The sequence below is a fragment of the Pseudorca crassidens genome, chromosome 1 (assembly GCF_039906515.1).
Source record: "Pseudorca crassidens isolate mPseCra1 chromosome 1, mPseCra1.hap1, whole genome shotgun sequence".
NCBI classification, from domain to species: Eukaryota; Metazoa; Chordata; class Mammalia; order Artiodactyla; family Delphinidae; genus Pseudorca; species Pseudorca crassidens.
This window is the reverse complement of record NC_090296.1, coordinates 164,783,089-164,809,382: the sequence shown is the minus strand read 5'-3', so window position 1 is coordinate 164,809,382 and position 26,294 is coordinate 164,783,089.

The window sequence follows — 26,294 nt, the reverse complement described above, 5'->3', positions numbered from 1 at the left end:
AGAATCAAGCATGTGTACAGCGGCATAAACACAGCAGTGATAGGATTGGTGAGGTTCGGTGAACAAATGCAGACCCTTTGAAATCATATTGCATGGTACCCATTCCATGGGTCTCAACTCTCCAGGTTTAAGGGATTCTTCCTTCAGCTAAAACATGAATGTGGAACCCAGAGTATGATCCACCGTGTGATCGGGAAACGTGTTCAAATGTGTCAGTTTTCGTCCCCTGGTACTCGGGTGCAACATTCCAGACGCTTTACTAACACTCTCCCCACTTGGAGAGTCAGTGCCTTTAACCTCCTGTTTGGCCCAGTTTGCAATTTCTTTGGAAAATGAACAGGAATAGGGAGAACCAATGAGAGACTAGCTGGAGGTGTCTGGACGGGCAAATTTAACTCTCATTTCCCACCAGGAAGAGGAATTAACCAAAGGCTCAGCGTGCCATTCCGGAACCACACTAGGGCCTGAAGCAATGCTGCGGTGTTGCGGCCAGCTCACAAGAAAGCGAGTTGAAGAAAGGAGCTCAGGGGCACTGTAATTCACAAACCTGCAGAGTTATAAATGACAGCTATCGTCCAAAAATATATTGAAGTAAGGCTGCCAAGAGGACTTGAAAGCGGGGCAGAATTGCAGGAAACCGATTTCAGGAGGTAGACTGGAATTGCATGTAAAGCATAGGAAAAGAGGCAGAACGTCCACAATGATGCACTTGGCCAAAAAGGGCGTATGCGTATTTTCCTGAATATATTCAGGAAAAAACGCATACGCCCTTTTTGGCCAACCAAGCAAGCTTGCAAAGGAAATCTGCACTACAATGAAGTCTCACTGCCCCCCGGTCAAAAGGGCCATCTGAAAAAAGTGTAAAATCCAGAAAGGCAGGACAGGCCATGGAGAACTGGGAGCCTTGTTATGCTGATGGGCGGGATGTAAATTGCCAACAGCCACTCTGGAGAAGTGTATGGTGTTTCCTGAAACATCTAAAAACCAAAGCAACAGAGCCTAGGGCACTTCCACTTATGGTCCTATAGCTTAGGGAAATTAAAATCAAAAAGACACAGCCACCCCAAAGTTTGGGACGGCTCTGTTTACAAGAACCTCGTTTACAGTACAAGTTCAATATCACAGAAGGTGAAAAATGGATAAAGAAGTTGTGGTACTTACGTACAATGCAAAATTACTCAGCAATGAAATCTATGTCATCAGGCCCATAACAGCATAATGAGTGGATTCAGGTACGATGATTCTAAGTGAAATAAGTCACACAGAAAAAGAAACATCATAAGATATCACTACTACACGGAATGTAAACTTGGCTACCCAGGAACTGAATTACAAAACAGAACAGGGTCTCAAATGTAGAAAACCAACTTATGCTTGCTTAAGGGGAAAGGTGAGTTGGGGTGCTGCATAAAACCAGAGATTGAAATTAGCACAGATACCTTTCCATAAGCCAAATATGTAATAGACAAGAGCTACTCCTTGCTCAACGAAGTGGACTCTACACCCCATATTAAACGCCTAAGAATATACCTGACTAGTAAGAATCTTAAAACCTATGGATTTCTATGTCTCCGAAAGAGAATCAAGCGTGTGTACAGCGGCATAAACGCAGCAGTGATAGGATTGGTGAGGTTCGGTGAACAAACACAGACCCTTTGAAGTCATATTGCATGGTACCCATTCCATGGGTCTCAACTCTCCAGGTTTAAGGGATTCTTCCTTCAGCTAAAACATGCATGTGGAACCCAGAGTATGATCCACCGTGTGATCGGGAAACGTGTCCAAATGGGTCAGGTTTCGTCCCCTGGTACTCGGGTGCAACATTCCACACGCTTTACTAACACTCTCCCCACTTGGAGAGTCAGTGCCTTTAACCTCCTGTTTGGCCCAGTTTGCAATTTCTGCGGAAAATGAACAGGAATAGGGAGAACCAATGAGAGACTAGCTGGAGGTGTCTGGACGGGCAAATTTAACTCTCATTTCCCACCAGGAAGAGGAATTAACCAAAGGCTCAGCGTGCCATGCCGGAACCACACTAGGGCCTGAAGCAATCCTGCGGTGTTGCGGCCAGTTCATAAGAAAGCGAGTTGAAGAAAGGAGCTCAGGGCCACTGTAATTCACAAACCTGCAGAGTTATAAATGACAATTATCGTCCAAAAATATATTGAAGTAAGGCTGCCAAGAGGACTTGAAAGTGGGGCAGAATTGCAGGAAACCGGTTTCAGGAGGTAGACTGGAATTGCATGTAAAGCATAGGAAAAGAGGCAGAACGTCCACAATGATGCACTTGGCCAAAAAGGGCGTATGCGCTTTTTCCTGAATATATTCAGGAAAAAACGCATACGCACTTTTTGGTCAACCAAGCAAGCTTGCAAAGGAAATCTGCACTACAATGAAGTCTCACTGCCCCCCGTCAAAAGGGCCATCTGAAAAATGTGTAAAATCCAGAAAGGCAGGACAGGCCATGGAGAACTGGGAGCCTTGTTATGCTGATGGGCGGGATGTAAATTGCCAACAGCCACTCTGGAGAAGTGTATGGTGTTTCCTGAAACATCTACAAAACAAAGCAACAGAGCCTAGGGCACTTCCACTTATGGTCCTATAGCTTAGGGAAATTAAAATCAAAAAGACACAGCCACCTCAAAGTTTGGGATGGCTCTGTTTCCAAGAACGTCATTTACAGTACAAATTCAATATCACAGAAAGTGAAAAATGGATAAAGAAGTTGTGGTACTTACGTACAATGCAATATCACTCAGCAATAAAATCTATGTCATCAGGCCCATAGCAGCATAATGAGTGGATTCAGGTACGATGATTCTAAGTGAGATAAGTCACACAGAACAAGAAACATCATAAGATATCACTAATACACGGAATGTAAACTTGGCTACACAGGAACAGAATTACAAAACAGAACAGGGTCTCAAATGTAGAAAACCAACTTATGCTTGCTTAAGGGGAAAGGTGAGTTGGGGTGCTACATAAAACCAGAGATTGAAATTAGCACAGATACCGTTCCATAATCCAAATATGTAATAGACAAGAGCTACTCCTTGCTCAACGAAGAGGACACAACACCCCATATTAAACGCCTAAGAATATACCTGACTAGTAAGAATCTTTAAACCTATGGATTTATATGTCTCCGAAAGAGAATCAAGCGTGTGTACAGTGGCATAAGCGCAGCAGTGATAGGATTGGTGAGGTTCGGTGAGCCAATACAGACCCTTTGAAGTCATATTGCATGGTACCAATTCCATGGGTCTCAACTCTCCAGTTTTAAAAGATTCTTCCTTCAGCTAAAACATGCATGTGGAACCCAGAGTATGATCCACCGTGTGATCGGGAAACGTGTTCAAATGTCTCACTTTTCGTCCCCTGGTACTCGGGTTCAACATTCCAGACGCTTTACTAACACTCTCCCCACTTGGAGAGTCAGTGCCTTTAACCTCCTGTTTGGCCCAGTTTGCAATTTCTGCGGAAAATGAACAGGAATAGGGAGAACCAATGAGAGACTAGCTGGAGGTGTCTGGACGGGCAAATTTAACTCTCATTTCCCACCAGGAAGAGGAATTAACCAAAGGCTCAGCGTGCCATGCCGGAACCACACTAGGGCCTGAAGCAATGCTGCGGTGTTGCGGCCAGCTCACAAGAAAGCGAGTTGAAGAAAGGAGCTCAGGGGCACTGTAATTCACAAACCTGCAGAGTTATAAATGACAGCTATCGTCCAAAAATATATTGAAGTAAGGCTGCCAAGAGGACTTGAAAGCGGGGCAGAATTGCAGGAAACCGATTTCAGGAGGTAGACTGGAATTGCATGTAAAGCATAGGAAAAGAGGCAGAACGTCCACAATGATGCACTTGGCCAAAAAGGGCGTATGCGTTTTTTCCTGAGTATATTCAGGAAAAAACGCATACGCCCTTTTTGGCCAACCAAGCAAGCTTGCAAAGGAAATCTGCACTACAATGAAGTCTCACTGCCCCCCGGTCAAAAGGGCCTTCTGAAAAAAGTGTAAAATCCAGAAAGGCAGGACAGGACATGGAGAACTGGGAGCCTTGTTATGCTGATGGGCGGGATGTAAATTGCCAACAGCCACTCTGGAGAAGTGTATGGTGTTTCCTGAAACATCTAAAAAACAAAGCAACGGAGCCTAGGGCACTTCCACTTATGGTCCTATAGCTTAGGGAAATTAAAATCAACAAGACACAGCCACCCCAAAGTTTGGGACGGCTCTGTTTACAAGAACCTCATTTACAGTACAAATTCAATATCACAGAATGTGAAAAAAAGATAAAGAAGTTGTGGTACTTACGTACAAGGCAATATCACTCAGCAATGAAATCTATGTCATCAGGCCCGTAGCAGCATAATGAGTGGATTCAGGTACGATGATTCTAAGTGAAATAAGTCACACAGAAAAAGAAACATCATAAGTTATCACTACTACATGGAATGTAATCTTGGCTACCCAGGAACTGAATTACAAAACAGAACAGGGTCTCAAATGTAGAAAACCAACTTATGCTTGCTTAAGGAGAAAGGTGAGTTGGGGTGCTGCATAAAACCAGAGATTGAAATTAGCACAGATACCGTTCCATAAGCCAAATATGTAATAGACAAGAGCTACTCCTTGCTCAACCAAGTGGAATCAACACCCCATATTAAACGCCTAAGAATATACCTGCCTAGTAAAAATCTTAAAACCTATGGATTTCTATGTCTCCGAAAGAGAATCAAGCATGTGTACAGTGGCATAAATGCAGCAGTGATAGGATTGGTGAGGTTCGGTGAGCAAATGCAGACCCTTTGAAGTCATATTGCATGGTACCCATTCCATGGGTCTCAACTCTCCAGGTTTAAGGGATTCTTCCTTCAGCTAAAACATGCATGTGGAACCCAGAGTATGATCCACCGTGTGATCGGGAAACGTGTTCAAATGTGTCTCAGTTTTCGTCCCCTGGTACTCGGGTGCAACATTCCAGACGCTTTACTAACACTCTCCCCACTTGGAGAGTCAGTGCCTTTAACCTCCTGTTTGGCCCAGTTTGCAATTTCTGCGGAAAATGAACAGTAATAGGGAGAACCAATGAGAGACTAGCTGGAGGTGTCTGGACGGGCAAATTTAACTCTCATTTCCCACCAGGAAGAGGAATTAACCAAAGGCTCAGCGTGCCATGCCGGAACCACACTAGGGCCTGAAGCAATCCTGCGGTGTTGCGGCCAGCTCACAAGAAAGCGAGTTGAAGGAAGGAGCTCAGGGGCACTGTAATTCACAAACCTGCAGAGTTATAAATGACAGCTATCGTCCAAAAATATATTGAAGTAAGGCTGCCAAGAGGACTTGAAAGCGGGGCAGAATTGCAGGAAACTGATTTCAGGAGGTAGACTGGAATTGCATGTAAAGCATAGGAAAAGAGGCAGAACGTCCACAATGATGCACTTGGCCAAAAAGGGCGTATGCGTTTTTTCCTGAATATATTCAGGAAAAAACGCATACGCCCTTTTTGGCCAACCAAGCAAGCTTGCAAAGGAAATCTGCACTACAATGAAGTCTCACTGCCCCCAGTTCAAAAGTGCCATGTGAAAAAATGTTAAATCCAGAAAGGCAGGACAGGCCATGGAGACGTGGGAGCCTTGTTATGCTGATGGGCGGGATGTAAATTGCCAACAGCCACTCTGGAGAAGTGTATGGTGTTTCCTGAAACATCTAAAAAAGAAAACAACAGAGCCTAGGGCACTTCCACTTATGGTCCTATAGCTTAGGGAAATTAAAATCAAAAAGACACAGCCACCCCAAAGTTTGGGACGGCTCTGTTTACAAGAACCTCGTTTACAGTACAAATTCAATATCACAGAAAGTGAAACATGGATAAAGAAATTGTGGTACTTACGTACAATGCAATATCACTCAGCAATGAAATCTATGTCATCAGGCCCGTAGCAGCATAATGAGTGGATTCAGGTACGATGATTCTAAGTGAAATAAGTCACTCAGAAAAAGAAACATCATAAGATATCACTACTACACGGAATGTAAACTTGGCTACACAGAAACTGAATTACAAAACAGAACAGGGTCTCAAATGTAGAAAACCAACTTATGCTTGCTTAAGGGGAAAGGTGAGTTGGGGTGCTGCATAAAACCACAGATTGAAATTAGCACAGATACCATTCCATAAGCCAAATACGTAATAGACAAGAGCTACTCCTTGCTCAACGAAGTGGACTCTACACCCCATATTAAACGCCTAAGAATATACCTGACTACTAAGTATCTTAAAACCTATGGATTTCTATGTCTCTGAAAGAGAATCAAGCGTGTGTACAGCGGCATAAACGCAGCAGTGATAAGATTGGTGATTTTCGGTGAGCAAATGCAGAACCTTTGAAGTCATATTGCATGGTACCCATTCCATGGGTCTCAACTCTCCAGGTTTAAGGGATTCTTCCTTCAGCTAAAACATCCATGTGGAACCCAGAGTATGATCCACCGTGTGATTGGGAAACGTGTTCAAATGTTTCTCAGGTTTCGTCCCCTGGTACTCGGGTGCAACATTCCAGACGCTTTACTAACACTCTCTCCACCTGGAGAGTCAGTGCTTTTAACCTCCGGTTTGGCCCAGTTTGCAATTTCTGCGGAAAATGAACAGGAATAGGGAGAACCAATGAGAGACTAGCTGGAGGTGTCTGGACGGGCAAATTTAACTCTCATTTCCAACCAGGAAGAGGAATTAACCAAAGGCTCAGCGTGCCATGCCGGAACCACACTAGGGCCTGAAGCAATGCTGCGGTGTTGCGGCCAGCTCACAAGAAAGCGAGTTGAAGAAAGGAGCTCAGGGGCACTGTAATTCACAAACCTGCAGAGTAATAAATGACAGCTATCGTCCAAAAATATATTGAAGTAAGGCTGCCAAGAGGACTTGAAAGCGGGGCAGAATTGCAGGAAACCGATTTCAGGAGGTAGACTGGAATTGCATGTAAAGCATAGGAAAAGAGGCAGAACGTCCACAATGATGCACTTGGCCAAAAAGGGCGTATGCGTTTTTTCCTGAATGTATTCAGGAAAAAACGCATACGCACTTTTTGGCCAACCAAGCAAGCTTGCAAAGGAAATCTGCACTACAATGAAGTCTCAATGCCCCCCGGCCAAAAGGGCCATCTAAAAAAAGTGTAAAATCCAGAAAGGCAGGACAGGCCATGGAGAACTGGGAGCCTTGTTATGCTGATGGGCGGGATGTAAATTGCCAACAGCCACTCTGGAGAAGTGTATGGTGTTTCCTGAAACATCTAAAAACCAAAGCAACAGAGCCTAGGGCACTTCCACTTATGGTCCTATAGCTTAGGGAAATTAAAATCAAAAAGACACAGCCACCCCAAAGTTTGGGACGGCTCTGTTTACAAGAACCTCGTTTCCGGTACAAGTTCAATATCACAGAAAGTGAAAAATGGATAAAGAAGTTGTGGTACTTACGTACAATGCAATATCACTCAGCAATGAAATCTATGTCATCAGGCCCATAGCAGCATAATGAGTGGATTCAGGTACGATGATTCTAAGTGAGATAAGTCGCACAGAAAAAGAAACATCATAAGATATCACTAATACACGGAATGTAAACTTGGCTACACAGGAACAGAATTACAAAACAGAACAGGGTCTCAAATGTAGAAAACCAACTTATGCTTGCTTAACGGGAAAGGTGAGTTGGGGTGCTGCATAAAACCAGAGATTGAAATTAGCACAGATACCGTTCCATAATCCAAATATGTAATAGACAAGAGCTACTCCTTGCTCAACGAAGAGGACACAACACCCCATATTAAACGCCTAAGAATATACCTGACTAGTAAGAATCTTAAAACCTATGGATTTATATGTCTCCGAAAGAAAATCAAGCGTGTGTACAGCGGCATAAACGCAGCAGTGATAGGATTGGTGAGGTTCGGTGAGCCAATGCAGACCCTTTGAAGTCATATTGCATGGTACCCATTCCATGGGTCTCAACTCTCCAGGTTTAAAGGATTCTTCCTTCAGCTAAAACATGCATGTGGAACCCAGAGTATGATCCACCGTGTGATCGGGAAACATGTTCAAATGTCTCACTTTTTGTCCCCTGGTACTCGGGTGCAACATTCCAGACGCTTTACTAACACTCTCCCCACTTGGAGAGTCAGTGCCTTTAACCTCCTGTTTGGCCCAGTTTGCAATTTCTGCGGAAAATGAACAGGAATAGGGAGAACCAATGAGAGACTAGCTGGAGGTGTCTGGAGGGGCAAATTTAACTCTCATTTCCCACCAGGAAGAGGAACTAACCAAAGGCTCAGCGTGCCATGCCGGAACCACACTAGGGCCTGAAGCAATCCTGCGGTGTTGCGGCCAGCTCACAAGAAAGCGAGTTGAAGAAAGGAACTCAGGGGCACTGTAATTCACAAACCTGCAGAGTTAAAAATGACAGCTATCGTCCAAAAATATATTGAAGTAAGGCTGCCAAGAGGACTTGAAAGCGGGGCAGAATTGCAGGAAACCGGTTTCAGGAGGTAGACTGGAATTGCATGTAAAGCATAGGAAAAGAGGCAGAACGTCCACAATGATGCACATGGCCAAAAAGGGCATAGGCGTTTTTTACTGAATATATTCAGGAAAAAACGCATACGCACTTTTTGGCCAACCAAGCAAGCTTGCAAAGGAAATCTGCACTACAATGAAGTCTCACTGCCCCCCGGTCAAAAGGGCCATCTGAAAAAAGTGTAAAATCCAGAAAGGCAGGACAGGCCATGGAGAACTGGGAGCCTTGTTATGCTGATGGGCGGGATGTAAATTGCCAACAGCCACTCTGGAGAAGTGTATGGTGTTTCCTGAAACATCTACAAAACAAAGCAACAGAGCCTAGGGCACTTCCACTTATGGTCCTATACCTTAGGGAAATTAAAATCAAAAAGACACAGCCACCTCAAAGTTTGGGATGGCTCTGTTTCCAAGAACGTCATTTACAGTACAAATTCAATATCACAGAAAGTGAAAAATGGATAAAGAAGTTGTGGTACTTACGTACAAGGCAATATCACTCAGCAATGAAATCTATGTCATCAGGCCCGTAGCAGCATAATGAGTGGATTCAGGTACGATGATTCTAAGTGAAATAAGTCACACAGAAAAAGAAACATCATAAGTTATCACTACTACATGGAATGTAATCTTGGCTACCCAGGAACTGAATTACAAAACAGAACAGGGTCTGAAATGTAGAAAACCAACTTATGCTTGCTTAAGGAGAAAGGTGAGTTGGGGTGCTGCATAAAACCAGAGATTGAAATTAGCACAGATACCGTTCCATAAGCCAAATATGTAATAGACAAGAGCTACTCCTTGCTCAACGAAGAGGACACAACACCCCATATTAAACGCCTAAGAATATACCTGCCTAGTAAAAATCTTAAAACCTATGGATTTCTATGTCTCCGAAAGAGAATCAAGCGTGTGCACAGCGGCATAAATGCAGCAGTGATAGGATTGGTGAGGTTCGGTGAGCAAATGCCGACCCTTTGAAGTCATATTGCATGGTACCCATTCCATGGGTCTCAACTCTCCAGGTTTAAGGGATTCTTCCTTCAGCTAAAACATGTATGTGGAACCCAGAGTATGATCCACCGTGTGATCGGGAAACGTGTTCAAATGTGTCTCAGGTTTCGTCCCCTGGTACTCGGGTGCAACATTCCAGACGCTTTACTAACACTCTCCCCACTTGGAGAGTCAGTGCCTTTAAATTCCTGTTTGGCCCAGTTTGCAATTTCTGCGGAAAATGAACAGGAATAGGGAGAACCAATGAGAGACTAGCTGGAGGTGTCTGGAGGGGCAAATTTAACTCTCATTTCCCACCAGGAAGGGGAATTAACCAAAGGCTCAGCGTGCCATGCCGGAACCACACTAGGGCCTGAAGCAATGCTGCGGTGTTGCGGCCAGCTCACAAGAAAGCGAGTTGAAGAAAGGAGCTCAGGGGCACTGTAATTCACAAACCTGCAGAGTTATAAATGACAGCTATCGTCCAAAAATATATTGAAGTAAGGCTGCCAAGAGGACTTGAAAGCGGGGCAGAATTGCAGGAAACCGATTTCAGGAGGTAGACTGGAATTGCATGTAAAGCATAGGAAAAGAGGCAGAACGTCCACAATGATGCACTTGGCCAAAAAGGGCGTATGCGTTTTTTCCTGAATATATTCAGGAAAAAACGCATACGCCCTTTTTGGCCAACCAAGCAAGCTTGCAAAGGAAATCTGCACTACAATGAAGTCTCACTGCCCCCCGGTCAAAAGGGCCATCTGAAAAAAGTGTAAAATCCAGAAAGGCAGGACAGGCCATGGAGAACTGGGAGCCTTGTCATGCTGATGGGCGGGATGTAAATTGCCAACAGCCACTCTGGAGAAGTGTATGGTGTTTCCTGAAACATATAAAAAACAAAGCAACAGAGCCTAGGGCACTTCCACTTATGGTCCTATAGATTAGGGAAATTAAAATCAAAAAGACACAGCCACCCCAAAGTATGGGACGGCTCTGTTTACAAGAACCTCGTTTACGGTACAAGTTCAATATCACAGTAGTGAAAAATGGATAAAGAAGTTGTGGTACTTACGTACAATGCAATATCACTCAGCAATGAAATCTATGTCATCAGGCCCATAGCAGCATAATGAGTGGATTCAGGTACGATGATTCTAAGTGAGATAAGTCACACAGAAAAAGAAATATCATAAGATATCACTAATACACGGAATGTAAACTTGGCTACACAGGAACAGAATTACAAAACAGAACAGGGTCTCAAATGTAGAAAACCAACTTATGCTTGCTTAAGGGGAAAGGTGAGTTGGGGTGCTACATAAAACCAGAGATTGAAATTAGCACAGATACCGTTCCATAATACAAATATGTAATAGACAAGAGCTACTCCTTGCTCAATGAAGAGGACACAACACCCCATATTAAACGCCTAAGAATATACCTGACTAGTAAGAATCTTAAAACCTATGGATTTATATGTCTCCGAAAGAGAATCAAGCGTGTGTACAGCGGCATAAGCGCAGCAGTGATAGGATTGGTGAGGTTCGGTGAGCCAATGCAGACCCTTTGAAGTCATATTGCATGGTACCAATTCCATGGGTCTCAACTCTCCAGGTTTAAGGGATTCTTCCTTCAGCTAAATCATGCATGTGGAACCCAGAGTATGATCCACCGTGTGATCGGGAAACGTGTTCAAATGTGTCTCAGGTTTCGTCCCCTGGTACTCGTGTGCAACATTCCAGACGCTTTACTAACACTCTTCCTACTTGGAGAGTCAGTGCCTTTAACCTCCTGTTTGGCCCAGTTTGCAATTTCTGTGGAAAATGAACAGGAATAGGGAGAACCAATGAGAGACTAGCTGGAGGTGTCTGGACGGGCAAATTTAACTCTCATTTCCCACCAGGAAGAGGAATTAACCAAAGGCTCAGCGTGCCATGCCGGAACCACACTAGGGCCTGAAGCAAGGCTGCGGTGTTGCGGCCAGCTCACAAGAAAGCGAGTTGAAGAAAGGAGCTCAGGGGCACTGTAATTCACAAACCTGCAGAGTTATAAATGACAGCTATAGTCCAAAAATATATTGAAGTATGGCTGCCAAGAGGACTTGAAAGCGGGGCAGAATTGCAGGAAACCGATTTCAGGAGGTAGACTGGAATTGCATGTAAAGCATAGGAAAAGAGGCAGAACGTCCACAATGATGCACTTGGCCAAAAAGGGCGTATGCGTTTTTTCCTGAATATACTCAGGAAAAAATGCATACGCCCTTTTGGGCCAACCAAGCAAGCTTGCAAAGGAAATCTGCACTACAATGAAGTCTCACTGCCCCCCCGGTCAAAAGGGCCATCTGAAAAAAGTGTAAAATCCAGAAAGGCAGGACAGCCCATGGAGAACTGGGAGCCTTGTTATGCTGATGGGTGGGATGTAAATTGCCAACAGCCACTCTGGAGAAGTGTATGGTGTTTCCTGAAACATCTAAAAACCAAAGCATCAGAGCCTAGGGCACTTCCACTTATGGTCCTATAGCTTAGGGAAATTAAAATCAAAAAGACACAGCCACCCGAAAGTTTGGGACGGCTCTGTTTACAAGAACCTCGTTTACGGTACAAGTTCAATATCACAGAAAGTGAAAAATGGATAAAGAAGTTGTGGTACTTACGTACAATGCAATATCACTCAGCAATGAAATCTATGTCATCAGGCCCATAGCAGCATAATGAGTGGATTCAGGTACGATGATTCTAAGTGAAATAAGTCACACAGAATAAGAAACATCATAAGTTATCACTACTACACGGAATGTAATCTTGGCTACCCAGGAACTGAATTACAAAACAGAACAGGTTCTCAAATGTAGAAAACCAACTTATGCTTGCTTAAGGAGAAAGGTGAGTTGGGGTGCTGCATAAAACCAGAGATTGAAATTAGCACAGATACCGTTCCATAAGCCAAATATGTAATAGACAAGAGCTACTCCTTGCTCAACCAAGTGGCATCAACACCCCATATTAAACGCCTAAGAATATACCTGCCTAGTAAAAATCTTAAAACCTATGGATTTCTATGTCTCCGAAAGAGAATCAAGCGTGTGTACAGCAGCATAAACGCAGCAGTGATAGGATTGGTGTGGTTCGGTGAGCAAATGCAGACCCTTTGAAGTCATATTGCATGGTACCCATTCCATGGGTCTCAACTCTCCAGGTTTAAGGGATTCTTCCTTCAGCTAAAACATGCATGTGGAACCCAGACTATGATCCACCGTGTGATCGGGAAACGTGTTCAAATGTGTCTCAGGTTTCGTCCCCTGGTACTCGGGTGCAACATTCCAGACGCTTTACTAACACTCTCCCCACTTGGAGAGTCAGTGCCTTTAACCTCCTGTTTGGCCCAGTTTGCAATTTCTGCGGAAAATGAACAGGAATAGGGAGAACCAATGAGAGACTAGCTGGAGGTGTCTGGAGGGGCAAATTTAACTCTCATTTCCCACCAGGAAGAGGAATTAACCAAAGGCTCAGTGTGCCATGCCGGAACCACACTAGGGCCTGAAGCAATCCTGCGGTGTTGCGGCCAGCTCACAAGAAAGCGAGTTGAAGAAAGGAGCTCAGGGGCACTGTAATTCACAAACCTGCAGAGTTAAAAATGACAGCTATCGTCCAAAAATATATTGAAGTAAGGCTGCCAAGAGGACTTGAAAGCGGGGCAGAATTGCAGGAAACGGGTTTCAGGAGGTAGACTGGAATTGCATGTAAAGCATAGGAAAAGAGGCAGAACGTCCACAATGATGCACTTGGCCAAAAAGGGCGTATGCATTTTTTACTGAATATATTCAGGAAAAAACGCATACGCACTTTTTGGCCAACCAAGCATGCTTGCAAAGGAAATCTGCACTACAATGAAGTCTCACTGCCCCCCGGTCAAAAGGGCCATCTGAAAAATGTGTAAAATCCAGAAAGGCAGGACAGGCCATGGAGAACTGGGAGCCTTGTTATGCTGATGGGCGGGATGTAAATTGCCAACAGCCACTCTGGAGAAGTGTATGGTGTTTCCTGAAACATCTAAAAAACAAAGCAACAGAGCCTAGGGCACTTCCACTTATGGTCCTATAGCGTAGGGAAATTAAAATCAAAAAGACACAGCCACCTCAAAGTTTGGGATGGCTCTGTTTCCAAGAACGTCATTTACAGTACAAATTCAATATCACAGAAAGTGAAAAATGGATAAAGAAGTTGTGGTACTTACGTACAAGGCAATATCACTCAGCAATGAAATCTATGTCATCAGGCCCGTAGCAGCATAATGAGTGGATTCCGGTACGATGATTCTAAGTGAAATAAGTCACACAGAAAAAGAAACATCATAAGTTATCACTACTACATGGAATGTAATCTTGGCTACCCAGGAACTGAATTACAAAACAGAACAGGGTCTGAAATGTAGAAAACCAACTTATGCTTGCTTAAGGAGAAAGGTGAGTTCGGGTGCTGCATAAAACCAGAGATTGAAATTAGCACAGATACCGTTCCATAAGCCAAATATGTAATAGACAAGAGCTACTCCTTGCTCAACGAAGAGGACACAACACCCCATATTAAACGCCTAAGAATATACCTGCCTAGTAAAAATCTTAAAACCTATGGATTTCTATGTCTCCGAAAGAGAATCAAGCGTGTGTACAGCGGCATAAACGCAGCAGTGATAGGATTGGTGAGGTTCGGTGAGCAAATGCAGAACCTTTGAAGTCATATTGCATGGTACCCATTCCATGGGTCTCAACTCTCCAGGTTTAAGGGATTCTTCCTTCAGCTAAAACATGCATGTGGAACCCAGAGTATGATCCACCGTGTGATCGGGAAACGTGTTCAAATGTGTCTCAGGTTTCGTCCCCTGGTACTCGTGTGCAACATTCCAGACGCTTTACTAACACTCTTCCCACTTGGAGAGTCAGTGCCTTTAACCTCCTGTTTGGCCCAGTTTGCAATTTCTGCGGAAAATGAACAGGAATAGGGAGAACCAATGAGAGACTAGCTGGAGGTGTCTGGACGGGCAAATTTAACTCTCATTTCCCACCAGGAAGAGGAATTAACCAAAGGCTCAGCGTGCCATGCCGGAACCACACTAGGGTCTGAAGCAAGGCTGCGGTGTTGTGGCCAGCTCACAAGAAAGCGAGTTGAAGAAAGGAGCTCAGGGGCACTGTAATTCACAAACCTGCAGAGTTATAAATGACAGCTATCGTCCAAAAATATATTGAAGTAAGGCTGCCAAGAGGACTCGAAAGGGGGGCAGAATTGCAGGAATCCGATTTCAGGAGGTAGACTGGAATTGCATGTAAAGCATAGGAAAAGAGGCAGAACGTCCACAATGATGCACTTGGCCAAAAAGGGTGTATGCGTTTTTTCCTGAATATATTCAGGAAAAAACGCATACGCCCTTTTTGGCCAACCAAGCAAGCTTGCAAAGGAAATGTGCACTACAATGAAGTCTCACTGCCCCCCGGTCAAAAGGGCCATCTGAAAAAAGTGTAAAATCCAGAAAGGCAGGACAGGCCATGGAGACGTGGGAGCCTTGTTATGCTGATGGGCGGGATGTAAATTGCCAACAGCCACTCTGGAGAAGTGTATGGTGTTTCCTGAAACATCTAAAAAACAAAGCAACAGAGCCTAGGGCACTTCCACTTATGGTCCTATAGCTTAGGGAAATTAAAATCAAAAAGACACAGCCACCCCAAAGTTTGGGACGGCTCTGTTTACAAGAACCTCGTTCACGGTACAAGTTCAATATCGCAGAAAGTGAAAAATGGATAAAGAAGTTGTGGTACTTACGTACAAGGCAATATCACTCAGCAATGAAATCTATGTCATCAGGCCCGTAGCATCATAATGAGTGGATTCAGGTACGATGATTCTAAGTGAAATAAGTCACACAGAAAAAGAAACATCATAAGTTATCACTACTACAAGGAATGTAATCTTGGCTACACAGGAACTGAATTACAAAACAGAACAGGGTCTCAAATGTAGAAAACCAACTTATGCTTGCTTAAGGGAAAGGTGAGTTGGGGTGCTGCATAAAACCAGAGATTGAATTTAGCACAGATACAATTCCATAAGCCAAATATGTAATAGACAAGAGCTACTCCTTGCTCAACGAAGTGGACTCAACACCAGATATTAAACGTCTAAGAATATACCTGACTAGTAAGAATCTTAAAACCTATGGATTTATATGTCTCCAAAAGAGAATCAAGAGTGTGTACAGCGGCATAAGCGCAGCAGTGATAGGATTGGTGAGGTTCGGTGAGCCAATGCAGACCCTTTGAAGTCATATTGCATGGTACCAATTCCATGGGTCTCAACTCTCCAGGTTTAAGGGATTCTTCCTTCAGCTAAAACATGCATGTGGAACCCAGAGTATGATCCACCGTGTGATCGGGAAACGTGTTCAAATGTGTCTCAGTTTTCGTCCCCTGGTACTCAGGGGCAACATTCCAGACGCTTTACTAACACTCTCCCTAATTGGAGAGTCAGTGCCTTTAACCTCCTGTTTGGCCCAGTTTGCAATTTCTGCGGAAAATGAACAGGAATAGGGAGAACCAATGAGAGACTAGCTGGAGGTGTCTGGACGGGCAAATTTAACTCTCATTTCCCACCAGGAGGAGGAATTAACCAAAGGCTCATTGTGCCATGCCGGAACCACACTAGGGCCTGAAGCAATGCTGCGGTGTTGCGGCCAGCTCACAAGAAAGCGAGTTGAAGAAAGGAGCTCAGGGGCACTGTAATTCACAAACCTGCAGAGTTATAAATGACAGCTATCGTCCAAAAATATATTGAAGTAAGGCTGCCAAGAGGACTTGAAAGCGGGGCAGAATTGCAGGAAACTGATTTCAGGAGGTAGACTGGAATTGCATGTAAAGCATAGGAAAAGAGGCAGAACGTCCACAATGATGCACTTGGCCAAAAAGGTCATATGCGCTTTTTCCTGAATATATTCAGGAAAAAACGCATACGCCCTTTTTGGCCAACCAAGCAAGCTTGCAAAGGAAATCTGCAGTACAATGAAGTCTCACTCACCCCCGGTCAAAAGGGCCATCTGAAAAATGTGTAAAATCCAGAAAGCCAGGACAGGCCATGGAGAACTGGGAGCCTTGTTATGCTGATGGGCGAGATGTAAATTGCCAACAGCCACTCTGGAGAAGTGTATGGTGTTTCCTGAAACATCTAAAAAACAAAGCAACAGAGCCTAGGGCACTTCCACTTATGGTCCTATAGCTTAGGGAAATTAAAATCAAAAATACACAGCCACCCGAAAGTTTGGGACGGCTCTGTTTACAAGAACCTCGTTTACGGTACAAGTTCAATATCACAGAAAGTGAAAAATGGATAAAGAAGTTGTGGTACTTACGTACAATGCAATATCACTCAGCAATGAAATCTATGTCATCGGGCCCATAGCAGCATAATGAGTGGATTCAGGTACGATGATTCTAAGTGAAATAAGTCACACAGAATAAGAAACATCATAAAATATCACTACTACACGGAATGTAAACTTGGCTACACAGGAACTGAATTACAAAACAGAACAGGGTCTCAAATGTAGAAAACCAACTTATGCTTGCTTAAGGGGAAAGGTGAGTTGGGGTGCTGCATAAAACCAGAGATTGAAATTAGCACAGATACCGTTCCATAAGCTAAATATGTAATAGACAGGAGCTACTCCTTGCTCAACCAAGTGGAATCAACACCCCATATTAAACGCCTAAGAATATACCTGCATAGTAAATATCTTAAAACCTATAGATTTCTATGTCTCCGAAAGAGAATCAAGCGTGTGTACAGCAGCATAAACGCAGCAGTGATAGGATTGGTGAGGTTCGGTGAGCAAATGCAGACCCTTTGAAGTCATATTGCATGGTACCCATTCCATGGGTCTCAACTCTCCAGGTTTAAGGGATTCTTCCTTCAGCTAAAACATGCATGTGGAACCCAGAGTATGATCCACCGTGTGATCGGGAAACGTGTTCAAATGTGTCTCAGTTTTCGTCCCCTGGTACTCGGGTGCAACATTCCAGACGCTTTACTAACACTCTCCCCACTTGGAGAGTCAGTGCCTTTAAGCTCCTGTTTGGCCCAGTTTGCAATTTCTGCGGAAAATGAACAGGAATAGGGAGAACCAATGAGAGACTAGCTGGAGGTGTCTGGACGGGCAAATTTAACTCTCATTTCCCACCAGGAAGAGGAATTAACCAAAGGCTCAGCGTGCCATGCCGGAACCACACTAGGGCCTGAAGCAATGCTGCGGTGTTGCGGCCAGCTCACAAGAAAGCGAGTTGAAGAAAGGAGCTCAGGGGCACTGTAATTCACAAACCTGCAGAGTTATAAATGACAGCTATCGTCCAAAAATATATTGAAGTAAGGTTGCCAAGAGGACTTGAAATGGGGCAGAATTGCAGGAAACCGATTTCAGGAGGTAGACTGGAATTGCATGTAAAGCATAGGAAAAGAGGCAGAACGTCCACAATGATGCACTTGGCCAAAAAGGGCGTATGCGTTTTTTCCTGAATATATTCAGGAAAAAACGCATACGCCCTTTTTGGCCAACCAAGCAAGCTTGCAAAGGAAATATGCACTACAATGAAGTCTCACTGCCCCCCGGTCAAAAGGGCCATCTGAAAAAAGTGTAAAATCCAGAAAGGCAGGACAGGCCATGGAGACGTGGGAGCCTTGTTATTCTGAAGGGCGGGATGTAAATTCCCAACAGCCACTCTGGAGAAGTGTATGGTGTTTCCTGAAACATCTAAAAAACAAAGCAACAGAGCCTAGGGCACTTCCACTTATGGTCCTACAGCTTAGGGCAATTTAAATCAAAAAGACTCTGCCGCCCCAAAGTTTGGGACAGCTCTGTTTACAAGAACCTCGTTTACGGTACAAGTTCAATATCACAGAAAGCGAAAAATGGATAAAGAAGTTGTGGTACTTACGTACAATGCAATATCACTCAGCAATGAAATCTATGTCATCAGGCCCATAGCAGCATAATGAGTGGATTCAGGTACGATGATTCTAAGTGAGATAAGTCACACAGAAAAAGAAACATCATAAGATATCACTAATACACGGAATGTAAACTTGGCTACACAGGAACTGAATTACAAAACAGAACAAGGCCTCAAATGTAGAAAACCAACTTATGCTTGCTTAAGGGGAAAGGTGAGTTGGGGTGCTGCATAAAACCAGAGATTGAAATTAGCACAGATACCATTCCATAAGCCAAATATGTAATAGACAAGAGCTACTCCTTGCTCAACGAAGAGGACTCAACACCCCATATTAAACGTCTAAGAATATACCTGACTAGTAAGAATCTTAAAATCTATGGATTTATATGTCTCCGAAAGAGAATCAAGCGTGTGTACAGTGGCATAAGCGCAGCAGTGATAGGATTGGTGAGGTTCGGTGAGCCAATGCAGAACCTTTGAAGTCATATTGAATGGTACCCATTCCATGGGTCTCAACTCTCCAGGTTTAAGGGATTCTTCCTTCAGCTAAAACATGCATGTGGAACCCAGAGTATGATCCACCGTGTGATCGGGAAACGTGTTCAAATGTGTCTCAGTTTTTGTCCCCTGGTACTCGGGTGCAACATTCCAGACGCTTTACTAAAACTCTCCCCACTTGGAGAGTCACTGCCTTTAACCTCCTGTTTGGCCCAGTTTGCAATTTCTGCGGAAAATGAACAGGAATAGGGAGAACCAATGAGAGACTAGCTGGAGGTGTCTGGACGGGCAAATTTAACTCTCATTTCCCACCAGGAAGAGGAATTAACCAAAGGCTCAGCGTGCCATGCCGGAACCACACTAGGGCCTGAAGCAATCCTGCGGTGTTGCGGCCAGCTCACAAGAAAGCGAGTTGAAGAAAGGAGCTCAGGGGCACTGTAATTCACAAACCTGCAGAGTTATAAATGACAGCTATCGTCCAAAAATATATTGAAGTAAGGCTGCCAAGAGGACTTGAAAGCGGGGCAGAATTGCAGGAAACCGATTTCAGGAGGTAGACTGGAATTGCATGTAAAGCATAGGAAAAGAGGCAGAACGTCCACAATGATGCACTTGGCCAAAAAGGGCGTATGCGTTTTTTCCTGAATATATTCAGGAAAAAACGCATACGCCCTTTTTGGCCAACCAAGCAAGCTTGCAAAGGAAATATGCACTACAATGAAGTCTCACTGCCCCCCGGTCAAAAGGGCCATCTGAAAAAAGTGTAAAATCCAGAAAGGCAGGACAGGCCATGGAGACGTGGGAGCCTTGTTATTCTGAAGGGCGGGATGTAAATTCCCAACAGCCACTCTGGAGAAGTGTATGGTGTTTCCTGAAACATCTAAAAAACAAAGCAACAGAGCCTAGGGCACTTCCACTTATGGTCCTACAGCTTAGGGCAATTTAAATCAAAAAGACTCTGCCGCCCCAAAGTTTGGGACAGCTCTGTTTACAAGAACCTCGTTTACGGTACAAGTTCAATATCACAGAAAGCGAAAAATGGATAAAGAAGTTGTGGTACTTACGTACAATGCAATATCACTCAGCAATGAAATCTATGTCATCAGGCCCATAGCAGCATAATGAGTGGATTCAGGTACGATGATTCTAAGTGAGATAAGTCACACAGAAAAAGAAACATCATAAGATATCACTAATACACGGAATGTAAACTTGGCTACACAGGAACTGAATTACAAAACAGAACAAGGCCTCAAATGTAGAAAACCAACTTATGCTTGCTTAAGGGGAAAGGTGAGTTGGGGTGCTGCATAAAACCAGAGATTGAAATTAGCACAGATACCATTCCATAAGCCAAATATGTAATAGACAAGAGCTACTCCTTGCTCAACGAAGAGGACTCAACACCCCATATTAAACGTCTAAGAATATACCTGACTAGTAAGAATCTTAAAATCTATGGATTTATATGTCTCCGAAAGAGAATCAAGCGTGTGTACAGTGGCATAAGCGCAGCAGTGATAGGATTGGTGAGGTTCGGTGAGCCAATGCAGAACCTTTGAAGTCATATTGAATGGTACCCATTCCATGGGTCTCAACTCTCCAGGTTTAAGGGATTCTTCCTTCAGCTAAAACATGCATGTGGAACCCAGAGTATGATCCACCGTGTGATCGGGAAACGTGTTCAAATGTGTCTCAGTTTTTGTCCCCTGGTACTCGGGTGCAACATTCCAGACGCTTTACTAAAACTCTCCCCACTTGGAGAGTCACTGCCTTTAACCTCCTGTTTGGCCCAGTTTGCAATTTCTGTGGAAAATGAACAGGAATAGGGAGAACCAATGAGAGACTAGCTGGAGGTGTCTGGACGGGCAAATTTAACTCTCATTTCCCACCAGGAAGAGGAATTAACCAAAGGCTCAGCGTGCCATGCCGGAACCACACTAGGGCCTGAAGCAATCCTGCGGTGTTGCGGCCAGCTCACAAGAAAGCGAGTTGAAGAAAGGAGCTCAGGGGCACTGTAATTCACAAACCTGCAGAGTTAAAAATGACAGCTATCGTCCAAAAATATATTGAAGTAAGGCTGCCAAGAGGACTTGAAAGCGGGGCAGAATTGCAGGAATCCGATTTCAGGAGGTAGACTGGAATTGCATGTAAAGCATAGGAAAAGAGGCAGAACGTCCACAATGATGCACTTGGCCAAAAAGGGCGTATGCGTTTTTTCCTGAATATATTCAGGAAAAAACGCATACGCCCTTTTTGGCCAACCAAGCAAGCTTGCAAAGGAAATCTGCAGTACAATGAAGTCTCACTGCCCCCCGGTCAAAAGGGCCATCTGAAAAAAGTATAAAATCCAGAAAGGCAGGACAGGCCATGGAGAACTGGGAGCCTTGTTATGCTGATGGGCGGGATGTAAATTGCCAACAGCCACTCTCGAGAAGTGTATGGTGTTTCCTGAAACATCTAAAAACCAAAGCAACAGAGCCTAGGGTATTTCCACTTATGGTCCTATAGCTTAGGGAAATTAAAATCAAAAAGACACAGCCACCCCAAAGTTTGGGCCGGCTCTGTTTACAAGAATCTCGTTTATGGTACAAGTTCAATATCGCAGAAAGTGAAAAATGGATAAAGAAGTTGTGGTACTTACGTACAATGCAATATCACTCAGGAATGAAATCTATGTCATCAGGCCCGTAGCAGCATAATGAGTGGATTCAGGTACGATGATTCTAAGTGAAATAAGTCACACAGAAAAAGAAACATCATAAGATATCACTACTACACGGAATGTAAACTTGGCTACACAGGAACTGAATTACAAAACAGAACAGGGTCTCAAATGTAGAAAACCAACTTATGCTTGCTTAAGGGGAAAGGTGAGTTGGGGTTCTGCATAAAACCAGAGATTGAAATTAGCACAGATACCATTCCATAAGCCAAATATGTAATAGACAAGAGCTACTCCTTGCTCAACGAAGTGGACTCTACACCCCATATTAATCGCCTAAGAATATACCTGACTAGTAATAATCTTAAAACCTATGGATTTATATGTCTCCAAAAGAGAATCAAGCATGTGTACAGCGGCATAAACGCAGCAGTGATAGGATTGGTGAGGTTTGATGAGCAAATGCAGACCCTTTGAAGTCATATTGCATGGTAGCCATTCCATGGGTCTCAACTCTCCAGGTTTAAGGGATTCTTCCTTCACCTAAAACATGCATGTGGAACCCAGAGTATGATCCACCGTGTGATCGGGAAACGTGTTCAAATGTGTCTCAGTTTTTGTCCCCTGGTACTCGGGTGCAACATTCCATAGGCTTTACTAACACTCTCCCCACTTGGAGAGTCAGTGCCTTTAACCTCCTGTTTGGCCCAGTTTACAATTTCTGCGGAAAATGAACAGGAATAGGGAGAACCAATGAGAGACTAGCTGGAGGTGTCTGGATGGGCAAATTTAACTCTCATTTCCCACCAGGAAGAGGAATTAACCAAAGGCTCAGCGTGCCATGCCGGAACCACACTAGGGCCTGAAGCAATCCTGCGGTGTTGCGGACAGCTCACAAGAAAGCGAGTTGAAGAAAGGAGCTCAGGGGCACTGTAATTCACAAACCTGCAGAGTTATAAATGACAGCTATCGTCCAAAAATATATTGAAGTAAGGCTGCCAAGAGGACTCGAAAGCGGGGCAGAATTGAAGGAATCCGATTTCAGGAGGTAGACTGGAATTGCATGTAAAGCATAGGAAAAGCGACAGAGTATCCACAATGATGCACTTGGCCAAAAAGGGCGTATGCGTTTTTTCCTGAATATATTCAGGAAAAAACGCATACGCCCTTTTTGGCCAACCAAGCAAGCTTGCAAAGGAAATCTGCACTACAATGAAGTCTCACTGCCCCCCAGTCAAAAGGGCCATCTGAAAAAAGTGTAAAATCCAGAAAGGCCGGACAGGCCATGGAGAACTGGGAGCCTTGTTATGCTGATGGGCGGGATGTAAATTGCCAACAGCCACTCTGGAGAAGTGTATGGTGTTTCCTGAAACATCTAAAAAACAAAGCAACAGAGCCTAGGGCACTTCCACTTATGGTCCTATAGCTTAGGGAAATTAAAATCAAAAAGACACAGCCACCCCAAAGTTTGGGACGGCTCTGTTTACAAGATCCTCATTTACGGTACAAGTTCAATATCACAGAAAGCGAAAAATGGATAAAGAAGTTTTGGTACTTACGTACAATGCAATATCACTCAGCAATGAAATCTATGTCATCAGGCCCATAGCAGCATAATGAGTGGATTCAGGTACGATGATTCTAAGTGACATAAGTCACACAGAAAAAGAAACATCATAAGATATCACTAATACACGGAATGTAAACTTGGCTACACAGGAACTGAATTACAAAAGAGAACAAGGTCTCAAATGTAGAAAACCAACTTATGCTTGCTTAAGGGGAAAGGTTAGTTGGGGTGCTGCATAAAACCAGAGATTGAAATTAGCACAGATACCGTTCCATAAGCCAAATATGTAATAGACAAGAGCTACTCCTTGCTCAACGAAGAGGACTCAACACCCCATATTAAACGTCTAAGAATATAGCTGACTAGTAAGAATCTTAAAACCTATGGTTTTATATGTCTCCGAAAGAGAATCAAGCGTGTGTACAGTGGCATAAGCGCAGCAGTGATAGGATTGGTGAGGTTTGGTGAGCCAATGCAGACCCTTTGAGGTCATATTGCATGGTAGCCATTCCATGGGTCTCAACTCTCCAGGTTTAAGGGATTCTTCCTTCAGCTAAAACATGCATGTGGAACCCAGAGTATGATCCACCGTGTGATCGGGAAACGTGTTCAAATGTGTCTCAGGTTTCGTCCCCTGGTACTCGGGTGCAACATTCCAGACGCTTTACTAACACTCTCCCCACTTGGAGAGTCAGTGCCTTTAACCTCCTGTTTGGCCCAGTTTGCAATTTTTGCGGAAGATGAACAGGAATAGGGAGAACCAGTGAGAGACTAGCTGGAGGTGTCTGGACGGGCAAATTTAACTCTCATTTCCCACCAGGAAGAGGAATTAACCAAAGGCTCAGCGTGCCATGCCGGAACCACACTAGGGCCTGAAGCAATGCTGCGGTGTTGCGGCCAGCTCACAAGAAAGCGAGTTGAAGAAAGGAGCTCAGGGGCACTGTAATTCACAAACCTGCAGAGTTATAAATGACAGCTATCGTCCAAAAATATATTGAAGTAAGGCTGCCAAGAGGACTTGAAAGCGGGGCAGAATTGCAGGAAACCGATTTCAGGAGGTAGACTGGAATTGCATGTAAAGCATACGAAAAGAGACAGAATGTCCACAATGATGCACTTGGCCAAAAAGGGCGTATGCGTTTTTTCCTGAATATATTCAGGAAAAAACGCATACGCCCTTTTTGGCCAACCAAGCAAGCTTGCAAAGGAAATCTGCACTACAATGAAGTCTCACTGCCCCCCGGTCAAAAGGGCCATCTGAAAAAAGTGTAAAATCCAGAAAGGCAGGACAGGCCATGGAGAACTGGGAGCCTTGTTATGCTGATGGGCGGGATGTAAATTGCCAACAGCCACTCTGGAGAAGTGTATGGTGTTTCCTGAAACATCTAAAAAACAAAGCAACAGAGCCTAGGGCACTTCCACTTATGGTCCTATAGCTTAGGGAAATTAAAATCAAAAAGACACAGCCACCCCAAAGTTTGGGACAGCTCTGTTTACAAGAACCTCATTTACAGTACAAATTCAATATCACAGAAGGTGAAAAATGGATAAAGAAGTTGTGGTACTTACGTACAATGCAATATCACTCAGCAATGAAATCTATATCATCAGGCCCGTAGCAGCATAATGAGTGGATTCAGGTACGATGATTCTAAGTGAGATAAATCACACAGAAAAAGAAACATCATAAGATATCACTACTACACGGAATGTAAACTTGGCTACACAGAAACTGAATTACAAAACAGAACAGGATCTCAAATGTAGAAAACCAACTTATGCTTGCTTAAGGGGAAAGGTGAGTTGGGGTGCTGCATAAAACCAGAGATTGAAATTAGCACAGATACCATTCCATAAGCCAAATAGGTAATAGACAAGAGCTACTCCTTGCTCAAGAAAGTGGACTCAACACCCCATATTAAATGCCTAAGAATATACCTGACTAGTAAGAATCTTAAAACCTATGGATTTATATGTCTCCGAAAGAGAATCAAGCGTGTCTACAGAGGCATAAATGCAGCAGTAATAGGATTGGTGAGGTTCGGTGAGCAAATGCAGACCCTTTGAAGTCATATTGCATGGTACCCATTCCATGGGTCTCAACTCTCCAGGTTTAAGGGATTCTTCCTTCAGCTAAAACATGCATGTGGAACCCAGAGTATGATCCACCGTGTGATCGGGAAACGTGTTCAAATGTGTCTCAGTTTTCGTCCCCTGGTACTCGGGTGCAACATTCCAGTCGCTTTACTAACACTCTCCCCACTTGGAGAGTCAGTGCCTTTAACCTCCTGTTTGGCCCAGTTTGCAATTTTTGCGGAAGATGAACAGGAATAGGGAGAACCAGTGAGAGACTAGCTGGAGGTGTCTGGACGGGCAAATTTAACTCTCATTTCCCACCAGGAAGAGGAATTAACCAAAGGCTCAGCGTGCCATGCCGGAACGACACTAGGGCCTGAAGCAATCCTGCGGTGTTGCGGCCAGCTCACAAGAAAGCGAGTTGAAGAAAGGAGCTCAGGGGCACTGTAATTCACAAACCTGCAGAGTTATAAATGACAGCTATCGTCCAAAAATATATTGAAGTAAGGCTGCCAAGAGGACTTGAAAGCGGGGCAGAATTGCAGGAAACCGATTTCAGGAGGTAGACTGGAATTGCATGTAAAGCATAGGAAAAGAGGCAGAACGTCCACAATGATGCACTTGGCCAAAAAGGGCGTATGCATTTTTTCCTGAATATATTCAGGAAAAAACGCATACGCCCTTTTTGGCCAACCAAGCAAGCTTGCAAAGGAAATCTGCACTACAATGAAGTCTCACTGCCCCCCGGTCAAAAGGGCCATCTGAAAAAAGTGTAAAATCCAGAAAGGCAGGACAGGCCATGGAGAACTGGGAGCCTTGTTATGCTGATGGGCGGGATGTAAATTGCCATCAGCCACTCTGGAGAAGTGTATGGTGTTTCCTGAAACATCTAAAAAACAAAGCAACAGAGCCTAGGGCACTTCCACTTATGGTCCT